The following is a 16781-nucleotide window of genomic DNA, read 5'->3' on the forward strand; positions in this document are numbered from 1 at the left end:
GCTCCAGGCGGGAGAGGAAGGGCCGAGGCTGGGAGGCCCCCAGATCCCACTAGGCAGCCTGGACAGCGTGGGTGGTGGGGGCTGGGGCAGAGGCCTGTGTCTAGAGGCTGGGGGTTGGGGGGACCAGGCTGAGGAGGGAAGCTGGCTCCTGGCAGCTGGGCTGGCAGGCCCCCCACCAAGGAGGGGGTGGGCCAGGTCAGGGGCTAGCCCCTGGGCTGGGACTGGCCACCGGGGCAGGCTCCCACTCCCTGTGGTGTCTCTCCTTACTATCTCTCTCTCTCCCTCTCTCTCCCTCTCCTCTGGCTCTTTCTCTCCGCTCCCGCCTCCCAAACGCAGACCTGCTGGTTCCCTCAGCTCTTGGTTTCCCAACCCCAAGTGGCATGATACTCGGAAGCTGTGTCTGAGTTTAGCCTTCAAGATTTTGCTCCTCCTGGGCTATCCTATCCCCACCCTCCCCAGAGGCAAGTCTCAGTGCCCAGGAGAAAAGACCTCACCCAAGCACAGGCCCTCCCCCTCTAGGAAGGGGACAGCCTAAGTAAGATGAGCGCCAGTGGGAGGGGAGGCCGGGGGAGGCAGTGGGAACGGTCCCCCAGCTCCGAGCCGCTGGCTGAGGCTGTGGAAAAGGAGGCGGCCCAATGTGAGTGAGGTGGGGGGGGGGGGTATCCGCACCTGCTGTTGTGACCTCCACAGCCGGAGATGCGGGCCTGGGGGGGACAAGATTCCGATGGATTTTGGCAGCAGCCTGAACTCTGAGTGCTCAAAACCCCCACCCCCAGCCTCTTGCACCGCAGGGACCCTGAGATCAGCATATGCGTGCCCTGCTGCACGTGTGTGCAGGCGTGTTGCTGGGGGGAGTCTGGGGCCCTCCCATGATGGGCCTGGCTCTGCAGCTTATGGAGGTATCCTGGGAAGATGGGCATCTGTCCCACCAGCCCGTACCCATATGTGGAGCTCACCCGAGGCCTGCGCGCTTCCGGGAGACCTGGGCCTGGGCTTGCGTGTGCACATCGTGTAAGCCGTGCTTAAGCAGCCCTCTACCCGCGGAAGGCCTGGGATTCCTCCCTGGAAACTCATCTGCTCCTGCCCCCTGCTTCCTGAATGGAGAGCAGGAAGGGGCAGAAGTTCACATTCTCCCTTTGGATGCACGGGCTCTGGACAGCTTCACAGACTCTGAAAATCCCTCTCTCCCCAACCCCAGTCCAGAAGCTGCTTTGGCTTCCAGGAGAATCAGAAGGACCCCTAAAGCCAAGAAAGGCCCCCACACCAGCGGGGTTACATCTGTGGGGAAAGGGGTGCTGCTCCTCTTTGGAGGGACCCAGTGCTGCAGCGGGAGGCTACACAGCTCGGGGAGCTTCATGAAGGGTGGGGAAAGGCAGGGCAGTAGTGCTGAATAAGACTTCCCTTTCCTGGGGAGGGGGTGGGGGTCAGGGAAAGGCCCACAGTAGACGGAGGGGGCAGGAAGGAGGCCACAAGGCAGGGCCCTGCATGGAGACAGATGGATGGCCCCGATGGCTTTCCATTAGAGGCTAGGACAAAGGCCTGCTTGCCCTGGCGTCTCCTACCACACCCCCCAGCCCTGGCCCCATCACCGCTATGGTGCAGGCACACAGAGACCCATGCATGCAAGTGCGTGCATGTGCGCGCACACACACACACACACACACAGAGTGCACTCGGTGGGGGGCGGGCAGTGGTGCATGTGAGGCCTGGGTTTGTAACAAAAAGAACTGAAAAATGGTCTTTCTGACAGAGCCAGAGTTGAGCGCGGGGAACAGAAGCTTGGACTGTCTTCGTGGAACAGTGCTGTGTTCTCTCTGCCCTCCTAACACACATGCACACCGCACACACTACTGCTAAGGAACCTTCTGGTATGCTGGCCAAAAGCAAGCCATCTTCCTCCCCCTTCCTCCCCTCCTCACAGTGGGGACGCCAGAGCAATCTGTTCCTGATGGGTAAACACAGGAATGAGTGCACGCTCACACACGCACACACACGCGCGCGTGCGAGAATCCAGGGCCACATGGGACCCAGCGCTCACTTCTCCCCAAGGAGCAGCACACACTTGGGCTCTCACTGCCACCCAGCAGAGCCCCCCAAGCCCTCCTGCCCTGATACACACCCAGGCAGCTTTGACAGACACTGGCATCATGGTCTCCCATGGGGACAGCGCAGCCGCAGGCTGGCACACACTGGGGTGCGTGCACACACACACATTACAGTTTCCGTGACACACACACACACACACACACACTCCCTAACACAAAATAGTCACGGTCTCACATATGGATACCATCTCACACTCAGAACAGTCAACCTTCGACGCGAACGTCGCTGCACTGCACACCTCCAGAAACTCAGAGCCCCTGGCCGCCCTCGGCCTGTCACACCCCACACCCCTCAATGGGAGAGGCAGCCAGAGGCATACTCAGGTCTGTCCTACCACGCTAAGACCTCAGGTGGCCCCGCTGTGCTTAAAGGGAGGGGCAGAGAGCTCAGGGTGGCCTCAGGCAGGAAGGAAAAGCAGAAGAGGAACTTTGTCAGTCCCTAAACAGTGGAAAATCAGAGGATCATTCCCCAGGCGGCGCCTTCCTCCCCTAACCCTGCTTTCAACAGCATTAAGGTATGGAGGGAGATCCAGGCCAGACAGGAGGGGCGGAGGAAGCCCCTGGGTGAGAGATGCTCTAGCAGCTGCGGGAGCCAGGAAGCCCCAGAGGTCAGCCCATTCCCCAGGCTCTCACTGCCTCCCCTCTTCTCTGGGACGAGGACAGGAAGCCGCTCTCAGAGCAGCCGTCTGCTGTGTGAGTCCAGGCCTCTTCGACACCTCTCTGTGCTCATGGCTGTCTGTAGGACACCCAGATGTCGAGAGTTGCTGTGAACGAGCAAGGGAGGAGAAAGAGGTGGGGCTTTGACCTCACTCCCCCAGCCCCTGCCAAAGCCCTGTCATCACCGTCAGGCCCAAAGAGAGGTGGGGATAGATGCCCAGCAGCAGGCAGGCAGGCAGCAGAACAGCAGGTAGAGGGGAGTTCTCCCCAAGGAAGCACAGAAGACAAGAGTCCCAGAGTGTCCTTGGGCCCTGGAGCCCCGCCCCCTCGTCCCAGGTGGGAGGCTGGCATCCGGGCGGGCCTGGGCTGGCCAGGCGGCAACCTGGGAGCAGCTGCCGGTGCTGCCTACATCCTTAGCACTTGCCATTCCAGGTGTAGCTGGGGCCCTGATGCCCTTCTCCCCAGAGGAGCCTGATGTGGCTGCTGGGGAGCCAACACCAGTCAGTAAAACCTAAGGAAACCAGGCAAGGGCATTCCCACAAAGCCAGGTGACAGCAAGTTAGAGAAAGCAGGCATGGAGACAAAAGAAACCAGGCAGCAGGGTGTAAGGAAACCAGGTGACAGGGCCCCAGCGAAGGTGGGCTGTGGGAGCCAAATGCAAGACTCAAGTTAGCTAGAAGGTGTGGACAAATGAGGCCAGGCAAGAGGCCCACAGGATGTGAGAACAGAAAGATACCAGGAGCTCATCCCCCCCCCCCCCCCCGTCATGTCACCCCCACACCCGGGGCCTCTTTCTCAGTAGCCCCCTCCCACCCAGGCAGTGGTCTCCTCCCCCAGGCCGATGGACACAGCCAGAGCCCCCCTCCTCCCGTTTCAGAGGCCTGGTTCGACTGCAGCCAATGGGCCCCGGCCCCATCCCTGGGACCTCAGGAAGTCCCAGTCCCTCCCACCGGCTGCAGAGGCAGGGGGGCTGGGAGGGAGAGAGAGAGAAGAGGAGAGAGACAGCTTGGCAGGGGGAGCGCGCCGAGCAGCCGCGGGGGGCGGGGGCCGAGAAAGGAGCGGGAAGCGCCGAGGCGGGCTGGCGGGCGCGCCTCGGGGCGGCGGCGGGGGTGACAAGTCCTCCGGCCCTGCGGCCACTGACCTGGGTCCCCGCGCAGGCGCCCCGTCTGTGCCTCCGGCGCTCCGTGGGTCCACCCGGCCGTCCGCGGGCATCGGGTCCCCAGGGCTCGGGGCTGGGGCCGGGGCAGCCCCGGCCGGCCCGCGAGACAGAGGCAGCCCCCGCCCCCACCCCACCGAGAGTCCCGGTGGGCAGGCGAGGGGCCGGGCTCGGCCGGGAGCGACGCGGGCCGAGCCGCGGGCGAGGCGGCGAGTGGGCCGGGAGGAGGGGAGGAAGGAGCGCGCCGCGAGCGAACGAGCGAGCGAGCGAGCGGAGGGAGCGAGTGAGGGACGGCATGCAGTGAGGTCATCCTTTGAATCTAATTGTCTGAGTCAGGAGGAGATGTGGCACTTGATGCTGGGGGAGGGGCAGGGGAAGGGACCCTCCCGGCTCTGGGCCCGGGCCCCTCCTCACACCCAGGGGTGGCTGGGGCTTCCCTCCCCCGCCCAAGGTGAAGTTGCTTCTGGCCAACCCGGGCAGACCACTGCCCATCTCAGGGCTGACCTCTGCTGCCCGGGGGCATCAGCAGGCGACGACCCGTTCGCCGCAGTCCCTGCTCTCTGGGGGTACCGGGACCCTCCCCCCAGGTCCTGGTCACCTTCCTGCAGTTTTAGGATATGGAGGACTCCAATTCACCCCCAAGTCCCAGATCTGCTCTCTGAGACTAAAGGTGGGACTTCAGATGGCCTTCCAAGTTTCCGCCCTGCACGGGAGGAGCATGGGGCCCCCCAACTGATTCTGCAAGCTGCTTCCTGTGCTGAGAATTTTGAGGAATCTGGAAAATGGACCCGAGCTCGCTGTCCTGCCCTCTGGGAATGGTAGTGCAATGCCTCCCAGTCCTCCAGTCACTTTCCCCATTTGGGGAAGGAGGGATGAAGACCCCCCCAGCTAACCCCGGGGGGGTCTCCTCATTCTGCATGGCCAAGCCCCTCTCCAAGAGGGACATGTGCAAGGCCAGACTGCTAGAGTCCCTGGAGGCTGCCCAAGTGACCCAGCTGCCCCGATGGGCCCTGGGCCTGTCAGGTGTGCACACCCACGCACCTACACAGGAGCACACACACGAACACGGGGTGGGGGCGTTAGGCAGCAGGGGATGCTCACACCAAGGGCCACACACCCCGCCCCTCGCCCTCGTGGGGGAGGGGTGATAAATATTTAAGGGGCTTTTAGCTCCAAGGGGCTGAGGCTGGGGGAGGGAGGGGGATCCTTGCTGCCTGATTAATGGGGTTACAGGCTTGGATCAATCCGTCCGCCCGCCGCTCCCTCCGCCCTCCTCCTCCCTCCCTCCGCCTAATGCGCTTTATCAGGAGACGCTTTTCTGACTTGGCAGCATCGGGCGTTTTAAATAGACCCATTTAGAGCTGGGGTTGGGGGAGAAGGAGGGGGGCGGAGGGAGACAGAGACTGAGACAGGCTGGGAGACAGAGACGAATCCGAAGAGAGAGTCGGCCCCGGAAGAGAGAGACCGAGAGAGGGAAGACGGGAGGAGGCAGAGATGGTGATGCAGGAGCCCCAAGACAGAGGGTGAGGCTCCTGTGGAGGCTTAGATGGGGAGAGGGGGAGATGGGGGCCCCGAGGAGCAAAGACTGAGAGACAGAGGCAAGGAGCCGGGGAGAAACCCGGAGAGCGCGTCTCTGCAAGCACTGAGCGCTGGCTTGGGAGACAGCAGGTACCTTTTATTTCCAAAAACAGTTTTTCATCCACTTTGTTAAATTAAAAAGCTGTTTTTAAAGTGGTGCTGGAGGTGCTGCCGGGGGAGGGTGGACAGAACGGCCAAGTCCTCCCTCCTGAGCTTCCTCGGCCCCCGCAGAAGCTGCTTCGGCCTGAGCCTCTGGGGTGTTCTCCAGCTCCCCTGTCTCCCCAGGGACAGGGTCAGGGCATCTGAGCTACTGTTCACTGGCAGGAAGTCCTTTCTGCTGTCTGGTCTCAATCCCTCTTGCTGCAGAGAGCTCATGTCCGCTGGCCATCTTCTCCAGGCCCTGTCCCAGCTCCCTGAAGTGTTCCCAATTAAGGGGAGGATTACATGGCCTCGTGGCTCAGCAGCCCACTTTCCCAGTAAGCCATGAGACTTCTCCCAGGTGTCCCACTCATACATATGATGTATTATTCTGTAAGTCCATCCCCTAAGCCAACGCTAGCCTGCACTTCCACCAGATAGCCCACCGCATGGCCTTGGAGCCTCTGGGAATAGTGAGGTGGAAAGCTCAACTCTCCACGCCACCCTTTCCTCTCTCCCCTCCTGGGCCTCAACGCCATCTTAAGCCCTTTTTATGGCCATGTGCTAGCCAGGGGTACCCTACTCCACTCTCAGCAACACCCCAGTCAGTGCCCCCACTCCCCCAAAAAAAACCTCGGCCGGGAAAATGGCCAGTCTGTTTGGGAGTGGAGATGAAAAGCCAGCCGGCCTTTGTGGGCCTCCGGCGGGTTTTGGACAATAGGCCCTTCCGTTCCGCTCCAGTGCCTCGATTCCTTGGACGCCCCCACCCCCGGGCTGCCAATCCAGGGGCCTTGCCTGGCCTGAATGAGAGGCAGGGAGAGTCAGGCTCAGCCCCACAGCTGGCCCCAGAAGATTCTGGACCTTCTGACCCCCCATCCCATCTCCTCCAAGCCCAGCTGCTCCCCCAATCGAGCCAGAGAGAGGTTTTGGGGACAGAGAGGGAACCTGAGGACACTACAATGCAAACACACTCTAACATCTGGGATTCAGCCCTCCTCGGTGTACAGCCCAGTTTCCTGTCTCAGTTTTGCCCTTGCCTGTGTGACCATGGGTGAGTCTCTTCCCTTCTCTGGGCCCGTCATGGGGACAGAAAAAGTCCCAGCTAGGCCGACACCAGAACTTCCAGACAAACAACAGGTGAGCAGAAGAAAGGGATCTCGGGGCAGGTGTTTGGAGCAGCAGTTCAGTTGCCATTTAGGATGCCCACGACCCAGACTGGAGTGCCTGGTTCAAGTCCCAGCTACTCCACTTCCGCTCCGGCTTCCTGCTAATGCGCATCCCGGGAGACAGCAGTGGATGGCTCAAGTACTTGGATCCCTGCCACCCACATGGGGGACCCAGATTAAATTCTTGGCTCCTGGCTTTGGTCTGGCCCAGCCCTAGCTATGGCAGGCATTTGGGGAGTGAACCAGGGAGTGGAAAATCTCTGTCTTTGTCTTTCTCTCTTTCCTTTCAAAAAAAAAAAAAAGGAAATTTTTTTTAACAGAAGGAAGGGCTCTCAGGTCCTCCCACACTCACACCCCCCACCCCTGCCACCCCAGTGTAGCTCCTGATGCCCTGGGGCTGCGCTGCCCTGCTGGGCTCCCCGTACCTACCTCTTCACCACTGGCTGCACCAAGTGCATCAATGCCCTCCTCCTCCTCCTCCAGACCAAACTCTTCCTGGGACTTCCAAAACCAAGGGGGCGGGATGATGCGACAAAGCTGGATTCTAGAAGGGCAAAGGGCACAAGTCAGAGGTCACAGAAGAGCCATGGTCCTCAGTCCAACTCAGAGCTCGTTTCATACTCACAACCCCACTGTGAGAAGGGGAGCCCGAGGCAGGCAGCAGGGAGATGTCTGCAAGAGGAAAAGCTGGGGCTGGTACAGACCTCTCCAGTGTCCCTTGCTAACTTTGCAAGTGTTGAACCACAGGAACAAAGGAGGCCAGAAGCCAGGGCCCTGACACCACCCACGGACAACTCCAAATCTTCACACCACTAATTTGCAGGCCCCCACAGCACACACATTCTGCACACACACACTCAGGCAGAGACAGGGTCACAAACACGACATAAACATCCCCCATCATAACATCCTCTCCCTTATATCACCACTATGATTTATTGAGCATCAGTTAGGTGCCAGAAAATGTGTTAGGCACTTCATACGCATGATTTCATTTAATCCTCATGACTTCTCCACGAAGCAGGGTCTATTATTCTTCCCATTTGACAGTTGAGAAAACCAAGATTCAAGGAGGCTAAGTAACTTGCCGAAGACCTCAGAGCCGATCAGGTTCAGAGCCTAAAGTTGAGTCTGTATCTAGCTCCAAAACTCTTCTGCTACACCAATTTGCCTCTGCAGAACCCTAACTCTCATCCACCTGCGCAGTGCCTTTCCCACCAGTAGTAACAGCAACAGTGAGTCCTTGAGTAGCTCTCATTCACCTTACAATTGGTATGGAATCATGCGAACAACCTTTGGAGGTAATCCGGTTGTCATCGGTTTTACAGAGGAGGAAACTGAGGCTCAGAGAGAACGCCAGCTTGCCCAAGGTTACACAGTTTGTAGTTAGCAAGGGAGCTGGCGCCGAACTCAGGGGTATCTTGAAAACCACTGCTGCTTCTACAGATGCCACCCACTCAACAGACGCCTCACCTTCTGCAAGACTCCAGGAGATCCTCGGAACCAACTGCCCTCCCCAAAACAGGCCCCAAGTGCACCAGGCAAACGTACTACAGAGTAGGTGCCTAAATGTATATGCGTGAGAGAGGGACTCCACAGCCCCAGTCCTGCCCGGAGATGCAGAGACACCGCCGCCCAGGTGGTGTCATCCAGAAACTGAAACAAACTGCTAGAAACAAGCTGGCTCACAGCGACAGACACAGACACATGGAGGCAGGCCCAAAGAGAGGGAGACAGAGGGAGAGTCAGAGACGGGGAGACACACAGCGAGCCAAAGAATGCTAGAGATAGTCAGCAAAGGAGACCAAAAAGGCAGAGGAGGGGAACCAGCTGAGCTAAAAGAACAGATAGATCCATGCTGATAAGCACAGACACAGAGACACATGTAGTCCCATCTGACCTTGGCAAGAAAACTGTGAAAGCGAGCAAGGCTTGGGCTGTGTGTGGCGTGTGTGTGTGTGTGTGTGTGTGTGCATGCGTGTTGGGGAAGCGTGCAGAGTCTGTATCACTACGCACATTACACCAGCTGCTTCCAGCAATTTCATCTGATTAATAATAAATGCCCCGTAATTACAGCCGCTCCCCCCAACCCCGTGCTTCTTCCTGTTTTTTGTCAGCTGCCGCCAGGCTAGCCCCCTCCACTCTCACCTGCTGGCTTCTAGGAGGTTGAGAGAATGTGAGCTGATGGCGGAGGCCAAGCTCCCGGGCTGAGGAAGGACACCTGTCTCTCCAGTTTGGATTAATGCCCTTGGCGCTCCAAGCAAAGATCATCTCGCTTAGGTCTCACTCAGAGCTCTCTCCCCATAACTGCCTATAACCTGTGACTCCTGTCGTGGCCCAGGGACCTAAGTCTGGATGCAGGGAGATGAAGATCCCTTGCTCACTCTTCATCATTCACTGGCTTGAAAGAAATCTCCATGCATAAATGTCGCCTGGCCTTGGAACCCTGCAGGCTCAGAGGAGGAAGGGACCAGGGCACAGGCCCCCTCCTCATCACTCCAACCCCGGCAGCCTGAGGCCCTGCCTACTTCTATACCCTCAAGCTGGACACTTGATAGCTCCGCCTTTTCATTCCTGAGGCCACCCCCCAGGTCCACCTCCTTCCAGGCCTCCCACCCTGGAGCTTCAAGGCAGCTCTATCAGAATCAGCTGCGGGTTTGTGCTGATCTGTTTCTAATCGCTGGGGCCTGGTTCACGCTTGCCCCCCACCCCCAATATTGATTCCATTATTTGGAGAGTCATTGACGTCAGGGGCCTGGATGGGTGCCAAAACCGCCTTTTCTCCAGGCCTGGGCCAGGGCCCAGCCCCCCCCCCCCATACCGTCCCACGATTTCACGGAGGGGCCCAGAAAGGTCAGCTGGTGGGCCAAGGTCACACGGCATCTGCCCTCTGACTCTGGGCTTCTCGTGCCTTTTTGGGACCACCGTGCAGGTCCCTTCCTCTGGGGAAAGACCTGAGAGTCAGAAGTGGGGTGGGGGCCTACAAAAAGGGGGGTGGGGCTGAAGATCCTCACTGGGGTTCTGGCCGCAAGGAAGGGCTGTAAGGAGGCAGCGACGGGCCAGTGGCTCAGAAAAGGGGACGTGGGCAAGAGGATTTTGTCTCCTTTGCCACACACTTATTTGGAGCATCCTGGGGCTGGGCTGAAATGGCTCCTATTGACCGCTTGACTTTTATGTCTGATATCGGACATCTCTCCAGACTGAAGAAGGGAACTCTGCAGTGTCGACAGAGCTACCGGATTTAGCAGCCAAAGGCTCTGTCTCCTCTCCTACCCACACTGCCTCAGTTTCCCCACACTCACACACTCTCCCAAGACTTTTCTGGCTCTTAATGAGTGTGTGAGTCTCTCCCTCTGTCTCTGATCCACCAGGATGTAGCCACTGCTACAACTGCTCACACCCGCAGCTCCTGGGCAGGACAGGGTATTCTTAGGATCTGAACCCCAGGTTCTCAGCCAGACATTAATAACCACAGCAGCTACAGAGCCTCCGAGCCCAGACCTGAAGGCTCAGAGACAGAGTTCATTCCCTCAGCTAGAGTCCAGGAAACCCAGGTCTGGAGACAGCACGGTCACACTTGCAACTATGTGGGGAGAAAAGGACTTTGCTACCTACTGAACAAGCCCGTTGTTGGGAGATGGCAGTGACCGCTGACCTGTCAGAGAATCAAGATGACAGCCCTGCCCCAGGGTCCTCTCATCTAGACCGTTCCAAGGTAGAAGACATTTATCCTCCATACTCCTTCCTCAGTGAAGGGAAGTACTTCCTAGAGTCTAGCCTGCATTACCACTCAAGGTCCCTTTGAGCCAAAGAGGGGTGCACAACAGGGGCTGGCTGGCAGGTCTCAAGCCACAGACCCCAGAGGGTTTGCTCTTCCTGCGTGCATTCCTCAGCATTTCCTGACTACCTACTCTGCCAGGCACTGTGCAGGAAGCCAGGGACAAGGGCATGCCCACAGGGAGCACCCGGTGTGATGGCTGAGAAAGAGATACGGTTCACTCCGTACTCCCCTCTTGCTGCATATGGGCCCTGTGCCAGAGGCAGGGGCACAGTGATGCGGGAGGCAGACCCAGGCCCTGGGTCCCACAGGGCTTGGAGGAAAGTCCTCTGCAACACTGCTGACTGTTGTGCAGGGACAGCAAAGGCAGAGCATGCTGGAGGATAGTGACGGCCCCGGGGCCTGGGAGTATCTGTCCTGTCACAGGACTGAGGACTCTCTGGTCCATCCCCAAGCCCCATACAGGCCCTGGCACTGACCGCAAGTCACCACCTCAGTACCTCCTGCTGCAGCTCGGGCCCCAGCTTCTGGGAGCAGCAAGGTCTCTCTCTCTCCCTAGCTTCTCTCTAGCTTCCCTAGACTCTCCCTAGTCTCTCTCTAGCTTCTTGCATGCCTCTTGCCTACAGCTCAGGGCTTGGTAAACCCCAGCCCAGTACGGCTCTGTGCTCCAGGGTCTCTCTCTGCCCTCTGCAGAGGTAAAGGAGGACGATGACCTCAGCACTCCCCACCCACAGGGACCACTTACCTCCTCGGCTCTCCCCAAAGGAAGCTGGGAGCCCGTGTGGGTGTGGTCATCCAGGGCCACAGGAGTTTACACAGCTGAGGTCTTCCCCACTCCCACACCCCACGGCGGGTCTGGAGGAGGGGTCAGCTCTCTCCTCTCAGCCTCCTTGCTCTCCAGGACCCCCCCCCCCCAAACCAGGCACACATGGTCCCCCCCAACCCATCTGCATTTCAAAGAAAATCCACTCCATATGTTTCCGATTCATTTACACTTCAACTCGCCATGGGGGGGCAGAGAGCAGGGCGCCTTGCTTCCAAGCTCCCTACCCCCATAGGGGGGCTGCAGAGCCCGTGTCTCCTTCAGGGCCTGAAGCAGTTACAGCCCAGGCATCTGTAGGGGGCGCTGCAGCGCCAGGACCCTACAGTGTAGGCTCCCGTGGGGAGATAATGTACCTCATGCAGCCTCACCCGCTGGTCTCCCTGGCAGGAAGGCATGTAAAGTCCACCTCTGTCCCCCAGGCAGGTGGAATCCCAGGGCTGGCTGCAAGCCAGGTCCCCCAGGGCTTTTGCCTTTCTGGGTGCACCTTGAAAACAGGATAAGGGCTCGTGGGGCATTCTGGGAAACCCTGTGAGCTAGAACATAACAGAGCCCCTGGCCCTCTCCAGTCCAGAGAAGGTACTGAAGAGAGGGTGGTTCCAGTCCAGCCTTCTGCCGCCAGCTATCTTCTCACTGCAGATTTGGGGCTTCCATCTCTCTCAGAATTCCAGATTCAACATTCTGGAATGACCACGGCAGCCAGAGGTCTACTTCCTCATCAGGTCAATCTTTGTATCCTTCCCATCCTGGGATGGGGCGCGGGAGACGTCCTGGGGCGCCGTGAGTCGTATTTCCCCACACCTGGCCCTCCCTGCCACAGGTGGGCTGTCCAGGGTTCATGTCGCCAACAACCCACTCAGCTCTCCTGCTAGGAGCCTAGCCTCCTCTCGTAAGGCAAAACAGGGAGGCTGACTGGGTCACTGGATCCCTACCTCCCCCCAGACCCCGACCTGTGCATCCCTGCACAACCCAGGAGAGGGTGTGACCAGATGTGTGATGCACACCCCCTCCACCCTTGAAGAAGACAGGTCTCTGTTCCTCACCCCAGTTGTCCTGAGTGTGGTCTGAGTGCGAGCCCCAGGATGGATGTAAGTTTAGCTTCGGTGATAAACCAGATTTAACATCAGTCTGCATGTGACCCCAAGTGCCTGGGAACATCTGCCTGCAAGACTCGGTGGGTCTGAACCTGAGCTCCAGGACTGAAGTGTGAGAACCAGGATTCCCCACAAGTCCGTGCAAGCAGCAGAGCTCCCGTGCAAGCCTGGGCTCCGGGGCATTCTGGGTGTGAGCAAAAGGGAGTGTGTTCATGGGGGTCCTGACTGTGTACTCCATGTACGCCTGAGTGTGAACACTTGGAGTGATCTCGGGATGAAAGTGGGAATCTGAGAGCCCTCGTGCAAGCCTGAGTGTGAGTTCCGAGATCCAAATGGGAAGCTGAGTGTGTGTGAACTGCACTCCGGTTCACGAGAGTTTAAGGGATGCTAAGTGTGACCTGACCCTAGGCGTCCCCACAGGAGTCTAAGTGTGGACCCCACGATCCTAAAATGAATCTGAGTGAGCCCCAGCATGGACGCATAACTCTGAGCGTGAGTGTGAGTCCCCTGTGTGAGTCCTTGAGTTCAGTGGGAGCCCCAGGTCTCCCTGTCAGTCTGAGTGTGGCTGAGGACTGGACCCAGAACGTGAGTCTGTGTCACTGCAGTCTTAGTGTGACCGAGGCACGGGTGCCAGACCACACTGAGATTCGGAGGATGGACGCCAGCTCTCAGTGTAAATCCACGAGCTAGCGGGACAGAAATGTGCGTGTGTCCTCCCAGAGCTGGGGTGTATATCTGGATTTGAACCCCGGAATGTAAGAGTGAATATGAGCCCTTATGAGTGGAAACCCCACACCCCTGGAATGAGTGCAAGTTTCCCAGTGTGAATCTGAGTATGAATTCCAGAGCCCCGGGAACTCTGCAGAGTGAACTTTCAGCTTCCATTCTTGCACGGGCTCGGGGGCTCCGCTGGGGAGCATCAGGTCTCACACAGCGAGAACCTCGGCTCCGTCCACCCAAGCCTGATCAGGTGCCCCAGAAGCCAGCTGAGGGGATTTGTGTGGGTTGTGACAGTGGACACACAGAAAGACACAGTTCGGGACACACAGATCCTCCACTCCCCGAATCCTGGCTGGTCCTACATAGCCAGTGGTTCCAACCCCACCCCCACCACCCAATGGCACATCATCATGCCCAGAGTTAGACACACAAGAATACGTCCAGTACTTCAGGCCCCCCGGGACACACAGCTATTACAAATGCACAGACACACCTAGCACTTCAGATGCTTGCCACCTCAGTGTCACCTAAGTGACACAGCCACAAGTATATCAATATTAGAGGCAAAACAACTGGTGTTACAGACACACTCCTACAGTGGCATGCACACACACAGTGTTGCAGACAAGCTGCCAGCCGCACAGACACACACAGACGCTTCTCAAAGAGACGGGCTAGACAGAAAGAGAAAGAAAATCCTGAATTTTCAACAAGGCGTGAAATAGTCCTGCCCGCCTGAAGCTACTGAGGGGGGAGGGGGCCGAGGGAGCGAGCAAGCGAGCAAGACGCTGGAGGAGAGAGGCTCGGCAGAGGAGAGCAGAGCAGAGCGGAGCCGAGCAGGAGAACTGTCCGTCTGGTGACCTCCCCCGCGGCCCAGCCCCCACGCACGGGGAGACACACTACTCCGAGCCGCACAGGGACACCCAGGCCGGCTGGGCGCGCACAGAGCCGCACTAGGGGAGACACCCACGGGCACATTCACAAAGAGACACTTGGGGATACACCACTCGCGGACTTACACAAACCAGGACTTACAAAGAGACACACTGGAGGAGACCCACTGCATAGAGATACATCCAAGAGGACCCACGAGAAAACCCCAGGCAGGCTCACGCCGACACACACACACACACACAGAGGCAGATTCACATGGACACACATGCACTGGCAGACGCGCAACCGTCCGTTCACACCCTGGAGCGCTTTGAAGTCCAGATTTCTGCTCGAGTAAGAAGCCACCTTTGGGCGCCTGGGGGCTGCTGCGACCCACCCACCCCCCTCCCCGCCCCAAGCCCAAGAATTTTCCCAGACCCTGCGCTGTGCGGCTGAGGGGTGAGGAGAACAGGGACACTAGGACAAGCCGCCCGGCCACCTCCCTCCAGCCGATTGTCCGGCCCCACCACCACTAGCACCACCACCACCACCACGCCCAACCCCTAGCGCGCCCGGACGTGGGGGGGTCGCTTCTCCTGCGTCCCTGCCCCCGAGTTTACTGGCAAAGTTTCTCGTGAACTTTCCTGTCTCCCCCAGCCGCAGGCCCACGCGTGTCCCTTCACTCTCCGCGCGCACGAGGGCCGTGGGTCTTGTCGGTCTGCCAGGGTTCGAGCGAGGGTCCGGCCGCGCGCGCTCCGCCGCGGGGTACTCACCGCGCCCTCGGGCCACCGGGGCTCCGCGCCGCGCCCTTCGACCGCCCCTGGCAGGGAGCGAGGCAGGGAGCGCGGAGCTCGCACCGCTGCCGGATCCCACTGCCGAGCCCCGCGCCGCGCCGCGCCGGCTGGAGCCGCCGCCTCCGCTGCCGCCGCCGCCGCCGCCCGCTCTGCACCGGCTCCTCGGCGCTCGGCGGCTTTAACCCCCCCATCCTCCTCCCTCCCTCGCGCGCTCCCTCCCTCCTTCCCTCGCCCATGTGACCGCGGGCGCCCGCTCGGCCGCGCGCGCCCTCGCTCCCCTCCCCCTCTTGCCTTGTCTCCCCGCGCCTCCGCGGCCGCGCGCCACGACCCCCTCCCCGCCCCGGCCCCCGCGCTCCCCCGCCTTGGCACGCCCCCGAGCCTGGCACGCGCGACCCGCTCTCGGGGGCACGCTTGCCCTGCGCAGGCCTTGAGTCCCCCCAGTCACACTCGCCCCGCACAGGCACGCGCTCTCCCCCCCGCCGCTGGCACACTCGCCCGCTCTGGCACGCGTGGCCACCGCGCGTTCGCCCTTTCTCGAGCGCGCCCTCCAGACGGCTGTGGCCCCCGTGCTTCACGCGCAGCCCCGGCCGTGGGTCTCACAGACGCGCGCGCACACACACATCCACACCCACACCGCCCCCTCCCGTAGGGCGGCTGGGCGCGCACCCACCCCCCCGGGATCTCTCCTTCACACTCCCTCACTCCGCCTTGGCCAGGTCTCTGCTTGCGCACACTCCCGCACGTTCAGGCCCTCGCGGTCTTACACCGACACCCTGACACGCCCGGGGCCAACTCTCGGGGTCCTCACTCTGGCATCCCCGGGAAAGGAGCGCGAGCCAGAGCCCCCCCCCAGCCCCCACTTGGGGTTGAAGACGCCAGCGGGCTCCGCCCCTATCCCTACTGCCCCCAGCAACGACACCCCCCCCTTTGCAGTCACAGACAAACCCCCGGCGCGGGGTGGGGGGGGAAGGGGACTCTGCGCTTCCACGGTCGGGGATGGACCAGGCTGGGAGCATGTCACCATGTCTGTGGTGACACCGCGGCCGCTACGGTCTCCGGTCTCAACCCCTGGGGACCCGCGGCCTGGGGCGAAGCCTCCACTGCCTGGACGTTAGCTCCGGAGCGCTCGGCGCTGGAGCTTCAGCCCTCTGTCCTTCCTCCGGCGGCCCGGGCCTCCGAGAGGCCGGCATGCTCACTGCACTCGGCCCCCACCCCCTACCCCGGCTCTCTGGCTGGCTGCAACCCGGGAGACTAAGGTTAGACACCCCGATCCACGTCTGCGACCATGCAAGAGCGCGACGAAGAGGGGCCACGCCAGGGGCGCAGAACCAGAGGACGCTCCCCCCAACACACACACCCCGCGGATTTTCCACCTGACCTTTGACCCATAATCCCTGGGCCTTGGCCCTCCGGGGAATCGCTCTAGGACTGAAGGCGAGGGGAGGGGAGGGCCGTGGCTCTCAGTTTCCTCACCCCGTTCCCCACTAGGCTGCCTAGAGCGCCCGGGCCCTTTCCCAACAAATGCCTCGGGGACTCCCACTGCAGAGGAAAAACCTCCTTCCCGCCACGGCCGGGGCTTTTCACTTTCACTTCCGTGGCCACGGAATCCCCCCGTATAGCCGGCAAGGGTCAGCCTGGGCTGCGGCTCACAGAGGGTCGGCTGGGGCTTAAGGACGCACGCAAAGACTGTTTTTGTGCCCTCCTGAGGGCCTGCGCGCAGCCACCCCCAGTGGACGTCCTTTCTCCAGGCCGCGGACCCGGATGAGAGTGGTGGGCGCGGAGCAAGAGCTAGTCGGTGCGACGAAGTCTGGGGGTGGGGACGTCAGGGATGGCCCCTCCGCCGCGCCGAAGCTAGGCCTGGCCGAGGTGTGGTGCTCTAGGGCCCCCCCACACACACCCGGC

General features: G+C 60.4%; 1 protein-coding gene across 4 annotated transcripts in view; it reads right to left on the reverse strand.

Moving 5' to 3' along the window:
• The window catches only part of CNTFR (ciliary neurotrophic factor receptor), a 38649-nt gene extending 23189 nt beyond the window's left edge, over positions 1 to 15460 (reverse strand). The window contains exons 1-2 of one of the 4 annotated variants that reach the window (XM_070053561.1): positions 15375 to 15460; positions 7230 to 7344 (exon numbers count right to left, since the gene is read on the reverse strand). The gene's annotated coding sequence lies outside the window, so the exon portion shown is untranslated. Of the gene's footprint in view, positions 1 to 3903; positions 4070 to 7229; positions 7345 to 14858; positions 15043 to 15374 lie in introns of those variants that run through there. The other 3 variants (XM_051844557.2, XM_070053567.1, XM_051844550.2) reach the window with 3 other exon arrangements.
• Between the last annotated feature and the right edge of the window lie 1321 nt (positions 15461 to 16781).

The sequence above is a fragment of the Oryctolagus cuniculus genome, chromosome 1 (genome assembly GCF_964237555.1).
Source record: "Oryctolagus cuniculus chromosome 1, mOryCun1.1, whole genome shotgun sequence".
NCBI classification, from domain to species: domain Eukaryota; kingdom Metazoa; phylum Chordata; class Mammalia; order Lagomorpha; family Leporidae; genus Oryctolagus; species Oryctolagus cuniculus.